Source organism: Apium graveolens, chromosome 7, assembly GCF_009905375.1.
Source record: "Apium graveolens cultivar Ventura chromosome 7, ASM990537v1, whole genome shotgun sequence".
Classification (NCBI taxonomy): Eukaryota; Viridiplantae; Streptophyta; class Magnoliopsida; order Apiales; family Apiaceae; genus Apium; species Apium graveolens.
The window spans coordinates 50,184,946-50,196,877 of NC_133653.1; the positions used below are offsets into that span (position 1 = coordinate 50,184,946).

Consider the following 11,932-nt stretch of genomic DNA (forward strand, 5'->3'; position numbering starts at 1 on the left):
ATTTTGCTTTTCTGATGCATATTTACTTAATACCAGCAATGCACTTGGGTCGTCCCTTCCACATTTTTACTCTAGATCTCAAAGGAGTACCTGATTTTAATCTTGGATCTTTTTGCTTTTGCTTTTGATAAGAGAGGTCTGTCAGCACTTAGTACATTCAGCAGTTTTACTAGTATCAGAACTTAACAGATGAGTAGCATTATTCTAATTTGTGACTTAGTAATAAGATATACAAAGTGAACTTAACTAAGCTCAGTTATCAGAATTTGCTAGTGTCATAAGATTTCCACTGAAATAATTACTTCTTCCATGGAATCATTTGTTTATTGAAGACTACTAGGTCAGTATCTAGCATAGTTATCCTCATAAGATTGAATAGGTACTAGAACAGACATATCACTTATCAGAGTTTAGAAACATATATCAGACAACAGTCAGTACTTAAAGACATTTATCAATTAAGCACAGAATACACAATGAGATGAATTCTATAAATACTGAGCATAAAGTCTGATAACACAGAACAAGTCTAAGCAGATTTAGAGAAGGAACCTGAAACCATTCCAAGTTCATTTACCAATCTTGTAAAAGTAGCTTCACATAATGGTTTTGTGAAGATATCTGCCAACTGTTGATCTGTGGGAACAAAATGCAATTCCACTGTACCTTCATCCACATGTTCCCTGATGAAGTGGTACCTGATGCTGATGTGCTTTGTCATTGAGTGTTGAACTGGATTACCTGTCATAGCAATAACACTTTGATTATCACAGTAAATAGGGATTTTGAAATATGTTAACCCATAATCCAGTAACTGATTCTTCATCCAAAGAATCTGTGCACAACAGCTTCCTGCAGCAATATACTCTGCTTCTGCAGTTGATGTGGAAATTGACTTTTGTTTCTTGCTGTACCAAGAAACCAATCTGCCTCCAAGAAATTGGTAGCTTCCACTTGTGCTTTTCCTGTCAATTTTGCAACCTGCAAAATCTGCATCTGAGTAACCTATTAGTTTAAAATCTGATTCTCTAGGATACCATAATCCCAGAGCAGCTGTTCCTTTAAGATACTTAAAGATTCTTTTTACAGCTGTTAAGTGAGGTTCTCTTGGATCTGCTTGAAATCTTGCACAAAGACAGGTAGCATACATGATATCAGGTCTACTAGCAGTTAGATAGAGTAGAGAGCCAATCCTACCTCTGTAGTCAGTAATATCTACTGATTTACCGGTATCCTTATCCAGTTTTGTTGCAGTGGCCATTGGAGTGGATGCACTTGAACAATCTTGCATTCCAAATTTCTTTAGCAAGTTTCTGGTGTACTTGGTTTGACAAATAAAAGTGCCTTCTTCATTCTGCTTGACTTGAAGGCCCAGAAAGTAGCTAAGTTCCCCCATCATACTCATCTGATATCTTGACTACATAAGTTTGGCAAACTTCTTGCAAAGTTTGTCATTTGTAGATCCAAAAATGATATCATCAACATAAATCTGGACCAGAAGTAAGTCCTTTCCATGGTTGAGGTAGAACAGTGTTTTGTCTATTGTCCCTCTGTTGAATCCACTTTCCAGAAGAAACTAAGCTAAAGTCTCATACCATGCTCTAGGAGCTTGCTTAAGTCCATAAAGTGCTTTGTCAAGTCTGTAGACATAATCTGGATGTTTGGTATCTACAAAACCTGGAGGTTGTTCAACATATACCTCTTCCTCCAATTCTCCATTGAGAAAAGCACTTTTCACATCCATTTGAAAGACAGTAAACTTTTTTTAAGCAGCATAAGCCAAAAATATCCTTATGGCTTCTAACCTAGCAACTGGTGCAAATGTTTCATCATAATCAATTCCCTCCTGTTGAGAATATCCTTTTGCAACCAGCCTTGCCTTATTCCTTATAATTATGCCATCACTGTCAGTTATGTTTCTGAATACCCACTTTGTACCAACAACAGATCTATTCTTTGGTCTTGGTACTAGGGTCCAGACTTTGTTTCTTTCAAATTCATTCAACTCTTCCTGCATTGCTTGCACCCAATCAGCATCTTGAAGAGCTTCTTCCACTTTCTTTGGCTCAGTCTGAGAGAGAAAAGAATTGTAAAGACACTCATTTGAAGTACCAGTTCTAGTTCTGACACCTGCATCAGGATTTCCAATTATCAAATCAGGTGTATGTGATTTTGTCCACTTCCTTGCAGATGGAAGGTTTTCTCTAGAACTGGATGCTCCCCCATGATCCATGCTATCTTCATTTTCATTTTCTGATGCTCCCCCTGAAACTATGCTCTATGAGTTGGATTCTTCAGTATTTAGATTTTCAGCACTATCAGAACTTGGCTTATCAGAACTTGACGAATCAGAACTTGAAGAGCCAGATGCATGTTCGAATGTTTCTTGAGATGTGGTAGGATTTGGAGTATGCTCCCCCTGCATAGGGACATCTTCATTTAACGTAGTCACCACAGTTTCAATAACATCAGAGTTTAATCCATCAGAGTTTGCAGTATCAGGACTTAGACTGTCAGGATTTTCAGTATCAGAATATGAGTCTTCATTTTCAAATCTCAGCTGATCATGGTCAACGAAATCTTTAAGACCTGTGATCTTCTTGTCATCAAAAGAGACATTGATAGATTCCATGACCACTTTTGTTCTCAAATTATAGACTCTGAAGGCTTTTGTGGAAAGTGGATATCCAACAAAGATTCCTTCATCAGCTTTTAGATCAAACTTTGATAGCTGTTCAGGATGAGTCTTGAGAACAAAACACTTGCATCCAAATACATGAAAATATTTCAGATTTGGCTTCTTTTTCTTCACCATCTCATATGGTGTTTTTCCATGCTTGTTAATGAGTGTTGCATTTTGAGTAAAACAAGCAGTCTGCACAGCTTCAGCCCAGAAATAGGTTGGAAGCTTTGCTTCTTCAAGCATTGTACGTGCAGCTTCAACGAGAGTTCTATTCTTCCTTTCAACAACTCCATTTTGCTGTGGAGTTCCAGGAGCAGAAAATTCCTGCTTTATTCCATGGCTTTTGCAGAACTCTTCCATTATCAAATTCTTGAACTCAGTGCCATTATCACTCCTTAAAATTTTCACAGAATCTGTGACCATTTTATCCAGCTGTTTGACATGATCAATCAAGATAGATGCAGTTTCACTTTTTGTGTGCAAGAAATATACCCATGTGTATCTGGTGAACTCATCCACTATGACCAACGCATACTTCTTCTTTGCAATAGACATGACATTTACTGGACCAATAGATCAATATGTATAAGATGATAAGGCTCAAGAATTGATGATTCAGTCCTGCTCTTGAATGAAGATTTCTTTGTTTGGCTTTCTGACATGAATCACAAAGACCATCAGGAGCAAATACTGTGTTTGGCAATCCTCTCACAAGATCTTTCTTGACAAGTTCATTTATATTGTTGAAATTTAAATGAGAGAGTTTCTTATGCCAATTCCAGCTTTCTTCAATTGATGCTCTACTTAACAGACAGATTGCAGAGCCATCAGTACTTGTTGAAAGCTTAGCTTCATAAATGTTACCACGTCTGTATCCTTTCAGAACAACTTTACCTTTAGATTTACTCACAACTTCACAGTGTTCTTCAAAGAAATCAACATGATAACCTCTGTCACAGATTTGACTTATACTCAGTAGGTTGTGTTTAAGTCCTGAGACCAGAGCTACTTCTTTAATGATGACATTCCCAAGATTGATATTGCCATATCCCAATGTTTTTCCAATGTTGCCATCTCCATAAGAAACACTTGGGCCAGCTTTCTCCACAAAGTCTGATAGCAGGGCCTTATTTCCAGTCATATGACCTGAACATCCACTGTCCAGAACTAGAATATTTTTCATGTTGCCCTGCAATCACAAAGACCACTAATTATTAGTTTTAAGGACCCAGACTTGCTTGGATCCTTTGGCCTTATTAAGTTTGTTAACATTTGCAGCGGATTTAGCATCAGAGTTTATGTTAACATTTTTCTTATCAGAATTTACATTATCAGACTTTGAATCAGAATTTACACTAGAAGGAACAATGGAAACTTTCTTCAAAGAAGGTTTTATTTGATAATAATCATAGTACAAACTATGATATTCCTTACAAGTATAAATGGAATGCCATAAACTACCACAATGAAAACAAGGATTTTGTGGTTTGTATCTAACTGACTGACTCTTAACTCCTGATTTTGAAGGTAAGGAGTTAATATTCTTATTTTTCCTGCAAAAAGAAGCCAGATGGTTAGAACTTCCACAGTTATGACATGTTTTCCTAGGAACATCAGGAACAGGTTTATAATCATTGCTTTTATTCACACCTTCCTTTCCATTCCTATTTTTCCTAGGTGATTTTATCTTGTTTGCATTCTTGACATCTTTCAGCTTATGCTTAAGCTGTTTCTTTGTCATTAAGCCTATGTTTACTTCAGCTGTCTTTTCCTGTTTTAGTTTGTCAGAAGTTAATTCCTCTTTAACTTCTGATTTCTCATTATTAGACTTTACAGTTACAAACTTAACAGGTTTTAACTTTGGCTTTTGCTTAACAACAGGCTTAATTTCTTCAGTTCCTTTATCATTCTTATTCTCTCCATAACCTAAGCCCTCTTTCCAATTTTCACTACTTAGCAAATTTTGAGTTGTTCTGCCAGAGTTAGTCCAAGTCCTGATTATCTTTCTTTCCTTTTCTAACTCAGTTTTTAGAGATTCATTCATTTTTAGCACTTCATCCCTAACATAAAAAGCATCATCTCTATCCTTCTGAGTTTGATGGAATATAACTAACTCTTTTTCTAAGAAATCATTTCTTTTCTTAAAAACAAGATTTTCAGAAGTTAATCTTTCACATGTTAAGGTTTGATCTCTATAACTAACAAACATGGTTTTAAGATATCTTCTCAACTCATTAATATCATCAGTATGAAAAGCATAAGTAGTCTGAGGTACCTTTGTTTCAGCAGCTTCAGAACTGCTCTCAGCACTTTCTTTATCAGCATTTGCCATCAATGCATAGTTCTCCTCACTTTCAGAGTCTGAAGTGTCTGTCCAGCTTTTCTGCTTTGTGACAAGAGCCTTGCCTCTGTCACCCTTTACCTTCTTGCAGTCAGGAGATATGTGGCCTTTCTCACCACAATTATAGCATTTAACATTGGTGTAATCTCCTCTGTCAGACTTTCCTTCTCTGCCTTCAGATCTTCTGAAATTCTTCTTATCAGAACTTATGCTTTTTCTGGAAAACTTCTTTCCCTTCCTGAACTTCCTGTATGCAATCTTAATGATTCCTTTCACCATAAGAGCACACAGCTTCATCATCTCCTCATCAGCATTAGTCTCATGCAAGCTTTCAGAATCTGAGTCATCATCACTCTCAGAACTTGATGACTCAATATCAGACTTTATGAAAAGAGCTTTACCCTTATCTTTCTTTGAGGAAGCTGCCTTGGGGAATTCTTCTTCAGCTTTAAGAGCGACTGTCCTTGACTTTCCTCCTTTCCTCTTGCTTTTTTGTTCCATCTCTAGCTCATGAGTCTTGAGCATTCCATAGATTTCGTCAAGAGATGTTTCATCAAGATTGTAGTTGTCTCTTATTGTCGTTGCCTTCAAATCCCAGCATTCAGGAAGAGCTAACAGGAACTTAAGGTTTGAATCTTCAAGATCATACTCTCTATCAACCAATGACAAATCATTCAAAAGTTTGACAAATCTATCATATAAATCATTCAATGACTCATTAGTCTTTGAGTCAAAGTGTTCATACTCTTGAGTGAGTATTGTCTTCCTGTTCTTCTTAATTGTGTCAGTTCCCTGACATCTTGTTTCCAGAGCATCTCATATCTCCTTAGCAGTCTTGCAGTTGATTACCCTGTTTGACATTACATTATCAATGGCACTATGCAGTAAGTGTCGTACCTTAGCATCCTTAGCAATTGATGCTATGTCTTCAGCAGTATAATCACTCTTCTCCTTTGGTACGGTCATTGCTGCTTCACCTGCAACTGCAACAGCGAGTTTGGTTGGTTTGTGAGGACCTTCCTTGATTCTATCCAGGTATTCTGGATCTGTTGCTTCCAGGAACATGGTCATCCTTACCTTCCATATGGGATATTCAGATGGTCTCAGTATGGGGACTCTGATGGTCTCATACCGACTCTGAATTAGTGTCTTTGGTGGTTCCTCAGTTGTGGTAGGCTTAGTTGGAGTTTCTGTGTCCGACATGATTGTGTTTGGATCTTTAACTGTATGTAAATTAACAGATATGTTCTGATACCAATTGTTAGGTCACACACACACTGTAGAGGGGGTGAATACAGTGTATAGTACACTCAAATCGAACTTTAAGAACTTAAGTAACAGAAAACAAACTTTATTGAAACAATAAACTCTGTTACAGTATGGAACTGTTACCTCTCAGTGATGAACAAATATCACGAGAGCTGCTAGGGTTATGTAGAATAATAACTTCGATAATGATAACACTTATAGTGTAAACCCTATGCCTGTGTTTATATATTACATAGTTACAAGATAATCGCTAATTGATATGGAATATAATTCTGCTTCCTAAAATATATCAATCAGATATCTTTTCTTCCAAGTATTCCATTCTTCACGGAATTCCTTCTTCATGCATATCTCTCTTTATGTTTATCTCAATCTTCTTTCCTTTAATCAGCTACTGTCCTTATCTGATTGTCCTTCAGCACTTAAGTTCTGATATCTATCTTCTGATGATTATCTCCTGATAATATAAGTACTGATATCCTTAAGTCCTGACTTCCAGTATAAGTACTGATCAACAGTTAAGTACTGATTTATCCTGTTCACGTAAAATCTGAAAGCTAAACATAAAACACATTAGCCATGACATTATCAAATATATCTAACACATTCAGTCAAGCATCCTTCATCCGGCTATTCAAGCTAACACTTTTGAAATCAAGCCGGGCACTCACTACACCATATCTGGCTTGTAGCAACATTTTTTTTGGTATTACAAACAAAAATGTTACCTAAACTCATTAAAATTTGATTTGAGATAACATTTTCTGTTTGTGTTACAATAGCGAATACTAGATGTTACCATAGACATGATAAAATTGTTATTGTAACACTGAAGATAGTGTTAGCATTGATATTATAATTAGTGTTACCATATAACTAAATATTTTGGCAGAATATCAATTTTGGCCAAATTTTAACCAAATTTTGGGAGGTCCAGAAAATGAAATTTGACCCGCTCAATTTTCCTAAAATAAAATAAAATAGGCCATATACACCCTCTCAAGAACTCATCTCACTTAAAACTCTCAAGCATTCTTCTTCAACATCTCTTGGAAATTATAGGGTTCAAAATTAGCGTTCTCAGTTGGGTCAGAGCTTGGAGCTTGAAGATTAGGGTATTAATTAGGGTTCTCAGTCGGGTTAGAACCTGGATCTTAAAGCTTGGAGATTAGTGTTTATGTTTGTAGAAATTGGGGCTTTTTTTCTTGTAGTAATTTGGGGCTTTCTTCAGGTACGCTCCAATTTTCTTCAGTTCCACATTCAAGTAGGTATTTCTTGAATTAAATCTTGAATTTATTGAATTAATTTTTGTTGTACTTGTCAAGTTACGAACTAAAGCAATGTGCCTGACAACTAATAAGGGATTTTGATGTGTATTATGTATATCATTCTTCGATTAGTACACTTAATCTCTCAAAAGCCCATTTTTCGGATTATGGGATTACAGAGTAAACTACTAGTAGCCTGTCTTTAAGGCCGTACTCAACCTTAGTTTCCAAATTATGTATTGAAAATACCGGGGTTGGAGACTCAGTCAAATAAACAATGATATGAAATCATGTCCATTTTAATACTTGACTCGTCTAAAACCTTGAACTGTAAAGAATAGGCTTGATAACTATTATTTTTTGACAGAAAGCTTGCAGTTGTGATAAATATAACTAATATTTATTAGCTTCTGAGTAAGCATATGTAGCTAATACAGTGAAAGAAAAAATGATTAGGAAAAGGAGCAACATATACCTGGTGACATCAAGCTCCTCATCTGATTCCACATCTGCTTCAATTCATAGGGTAAGAATTATACTGTTCTCAAAACTGCATTATATCCAGAATTGTCTATAACAGACCGATTATTTTACAGGAAATCAATGACTCTCTTGCAATGAATCAAACTGTAGCTAAAGGTGAACACCAGCTCCTCGAGGGAGAATGGAACATGATATGGAGTTTGTGGATATGGAGTTTGTTGATGACCTCTTATTAGCTTTGTAGAGCTACACCGATTAATGGTAACTATAGTTCATATAAACCTATATTCATCAGGAATTTATTGGATATATGTACTTAATGTGTTTGCATTAAAATTTGGGCAAGTAGGTGACAGATCTTCCTGTATCCAAGAAACCGTTTTCTGCGGTGTGACATAATAATAGTACCTAATTGAGATAGCATATATCTATTTTCTTGTCGTTACTATCATGCTCTAGACTATAGACATGCTCTTGATTTGCCTTTGATCTGAATGTCTCTGCAGGGAGGTCTACAGCAGGTATCATGGTTCCAGTTTGTTCCTCATGAATCTGGTCTCAAGTCCTTGCCTGATCGAACGTCTGCTTTTGTAATTGGTAATTATTAATTTTGATTTTTGTCAAGTTGATTGACATGGAACATTATCTACATTTTGATAGTAGAAAGCGGACCAAAAAGATGTTGATACGCTAGTGGTTCTGTCATCCCATCAATAGTTGCAGAAGGAAGGATTTCTTAGTGCTTGGACCAATTGTTTTGTTGGACCTCGGGACCCTTCGCAGGGTATTCATAACCCTGGTAAATATTCTTAAAAATTTGACTACAGGGTCCTTCACTCATATTTTTATTCTTTTGTTTTCACTTATATTTCAATATACTTTATGGCAATAAGGTATCTAGTCACTTGCTTTTGCTTACGATATATATACAGATGAAAAGCTGAAGCTTTGGCTTTTTCTACCGGGACGTCACTCAACTGTTGTTGAGAAGGCTCAAGCTGCTGTATCTAGATTAAGAGGTAGAAATACTTTTCCTTGCTAGTGAATCTATTGCCGGAATGCTACATGTCATGTTGGTATTGGTTGTGTTGAAGCCCTTATTGTTGGTACCTTTTTTTTATAAAATTCTTGTACTCTAGTTGTTTATTCAGTATTCGCCGATCATTGACTTTGACTGTATATTTGTCCCTACTGTTGATAGTTCTGACATCTGGACTTTGGTTGGCTCCTGGGGACTTTGAAGAGGTTTCGATTGCGCTGTTTCAAGCTTTAAGAAATTTTATTGAAAGGTTATAATTTTTGTCTTTATAAATTTATTTTATCAGAGAACTTCAAAGGGTTCTAAGCTGACATCGATTTTTTCATCCAAGTCGACATTTACTTCATAAATGACAGGGCACTTGCAGGCCTTTCGTATGTTAGATTCAGGGATGTGTTTTCAAGATATCATCCCTTTTCACAGAGTGAAGAACTATTCAGGTTTAAATTATAGTCCAGTTTTTTCCTTGCCAATTTATTTCTCAATTCTTTAAACCGTGTTTCAATATGTCAATCTGGTAAATTTCAGTGGTCGTTTAGTAACATTAAGTCAATCATATATGTTACTAGCATTCCAACCATAATTATATTTATATAAAAGGATGATCTTATGTTGGGGACAGTTGCAAATTTGTCTTTTCACCTTTATACATGATTTTTTCGGGGACAGAGGATAATTGATGATGAATCAGAAAAGGTCAAGGGTTTTTCTTTGGACACAGTTGCACCATATAGGGAAAGATTAAAGATCTTGGGTCGAATAACAAATATGGAGGACATTAACTTGAGTGCAGCTGAAAAGAAGCTTATGAATGCTTACAATGAAAAGCCTGTACTTTCGCGTCCTCAACATAAGTTTTACTCGGTAAAGTTTTTTTAGTATTTTCCATTTGTAGTCTGCTTGAATAGAAACAATGTGCTATACTTATCCTATATTACTAACAAAGCAAATATTTTAGTCTATTGGTTTGGACATAGAATGTGTTAAAAAAACAGTATAAAGAATGTGTTTGCTGCCCTGTTTTTTATTCCTTTGTATAATATTATTTAATACTAGAATGCTGCATAGTGCATATTGAAAGTGAATTGATGAATGTGTACTTGGTAAGCTACCTCAACTATGTAATTGCAGCGGCTGACATGGAGACAGGCCCAGTCCTTTGTACTATTTATTTAACAATTCATTTTTCGAAATCTAGAACAATTTTATGAGTCATGCCATTCTCGTGATTCTTGCATTGGATTTTTCTGAAATATTTCAATTACTAAATGTACATTCTCTGCATCATTCCTCATTTTCCATATTCATATATGATAATGTAATAGTTAGTAATTAAAGACACATGCATCTTCTTACACTTGCATCAATCTAGATGCAAATTAGCTCAAATTTGTTAATTAGAAAATATTACTGCAGTGTGATAGATATTCAAACAAGTTGGAGCTATCTTGATTTTTAGATTATTTCACTCATTAATTTACTACAAAATCACTACCTTTTTTATGGTCTTTAACAGCTTCAGATTAATGGAACGAATCAAGGAGTCCATGCTTTTATTGTTCAAATTAGAGATGTAGATGGCAACATTAATCCCGTTAATCCTACGACTGCTTCTGACTGCTACTAAAAGAAATTATGCCTTGCATAGCCGATGAAGAAGAAAAAATATGAGTGGTAAGTCAATGGATGTCCATAAGATTTTTTACTTTTCATTTAAAGAAGTGAATGTCCCAGTTCTCTTTTTGTTTGGTCTCTCTCCTGCATTCCTGTATTTTTTTTGTGCAACATCTGTTTTTACAGATGCTTATTTTATTAAATTTTATTAATCTTCATCAGGTTGTTCATCAAACTAATGAAGAACTTTGCACTATAAAGGCTGTTCCAGTAGAGCTTTGATCAGTCCATCAAGGAGAAAGTACGATGATGTGGTCCACTGCACAACAGGTGTTAGTTCGTCTACTTTTAACAATATCTTGAGCTCAAAGGGAAGAGTAGTGGATATTAGTGCAAGTGCATTGGTCACATTCGCAATGAAGAAACTTACATGCTCAAAGAAACAATTGATTTGTATTTCATAAACATTAAGGGCGTGTATAAAACTCCTCCCACACATATGTGACTTGGAACTTTATATTGTGTTGAACTTAAACTTTATTTTGAGTTTTTAATTAAATGTATTTAAGTTTTTAATGTTCCAAGTGTGACCGATTGATATATTTATGTTAGTAAAAATTGAAAAAAATGTTACAATAAATATCAGAGTGTTAAAAAAGAATGTTACAATAAGATCTAAAAATGTTACCAAAAGATTGAATTAAGTGTTACAATAGTAAATATTGTGTTACAAAAGAGTCTATTCCAACATATTTTTTGTGTTACTAAATGGTCAGGTGTGTTGCAACAGAAATGTGGTTACATCTTAACTTGGTACCATAAAAATAGAAAATGTAACTATAGGTATTTTATTGTAACACATTGAGAGGTTACCAAAATTTCAAAAAGTGTAATCGTAGACATCTATTGTAGCAGTGGCAAATCCAACACCCCCAAATTCTCAAAAAATGTAATCATAGTCCATTTTTTTGCTTTAGGTAACACTTTTTGGCCATTTTAACACTTTTTTTGGTGTTGCTACAGGTCAAATATGGTGTAGTGACAATTCAGATGGTGCAAAATTCTGTTTCTTTTGGAGGTGCTGCGACTGAAGACCCCACCATGCATATCAGGAATTTTGTCGAGATCTGTAGTACTTTCAAATATAATTGTGTTACTGATGAGGCTATCAAGCTGAGGCTTTTCCCATTCTCTCTGAGAAATAAAGCTAAGGACTGGTTACATTCTGAACCAGT

General features: G+C 35.4%; 1 long non-coding RNA gene across 8 annotated transcripts; it reads left to right on the forward strand.

The window, feature by feature from the left end:
* The first annotated feature begins 7,264 nt into the window (after positions 1 to 7,264).
* LOC141672416 (uncharacterized) lies at positions 7,265 to 11,273 on the forward strand. 8 transcript variants are annotated; one of them, XR_012555510.1, is made up of 11 exons: positions 7,266 to 7,524; positions 8,018 to 8,087; positions 8,158 to 8,305; positions 8,551 to 8,641; positions 8,708 to 8,843; positions 8,977 to 9,063; positions 9,246 to 9,333; positions 9,440 to 9,523; positions 9,753 to 9,947; positions 10,600 to 10,757; positions 10,920 to 11,273. It is a non-coding gene; the product is annotated as an uncharacterized LOC141672416 (long non-coding RNA). The 8 variants fall into 8 exon arrangements; XR_012555511.1 differs by having other exon boundaries at positions 8,762 to 8,843; XR_012555512.1 differs by having other exon boundaries at positions 8,551 to 8,599; positions 8,705 to 8,843.
* The last annotated feature ends 659 nt before the right edge of the window (positions 11,274 to 11,932 follow it).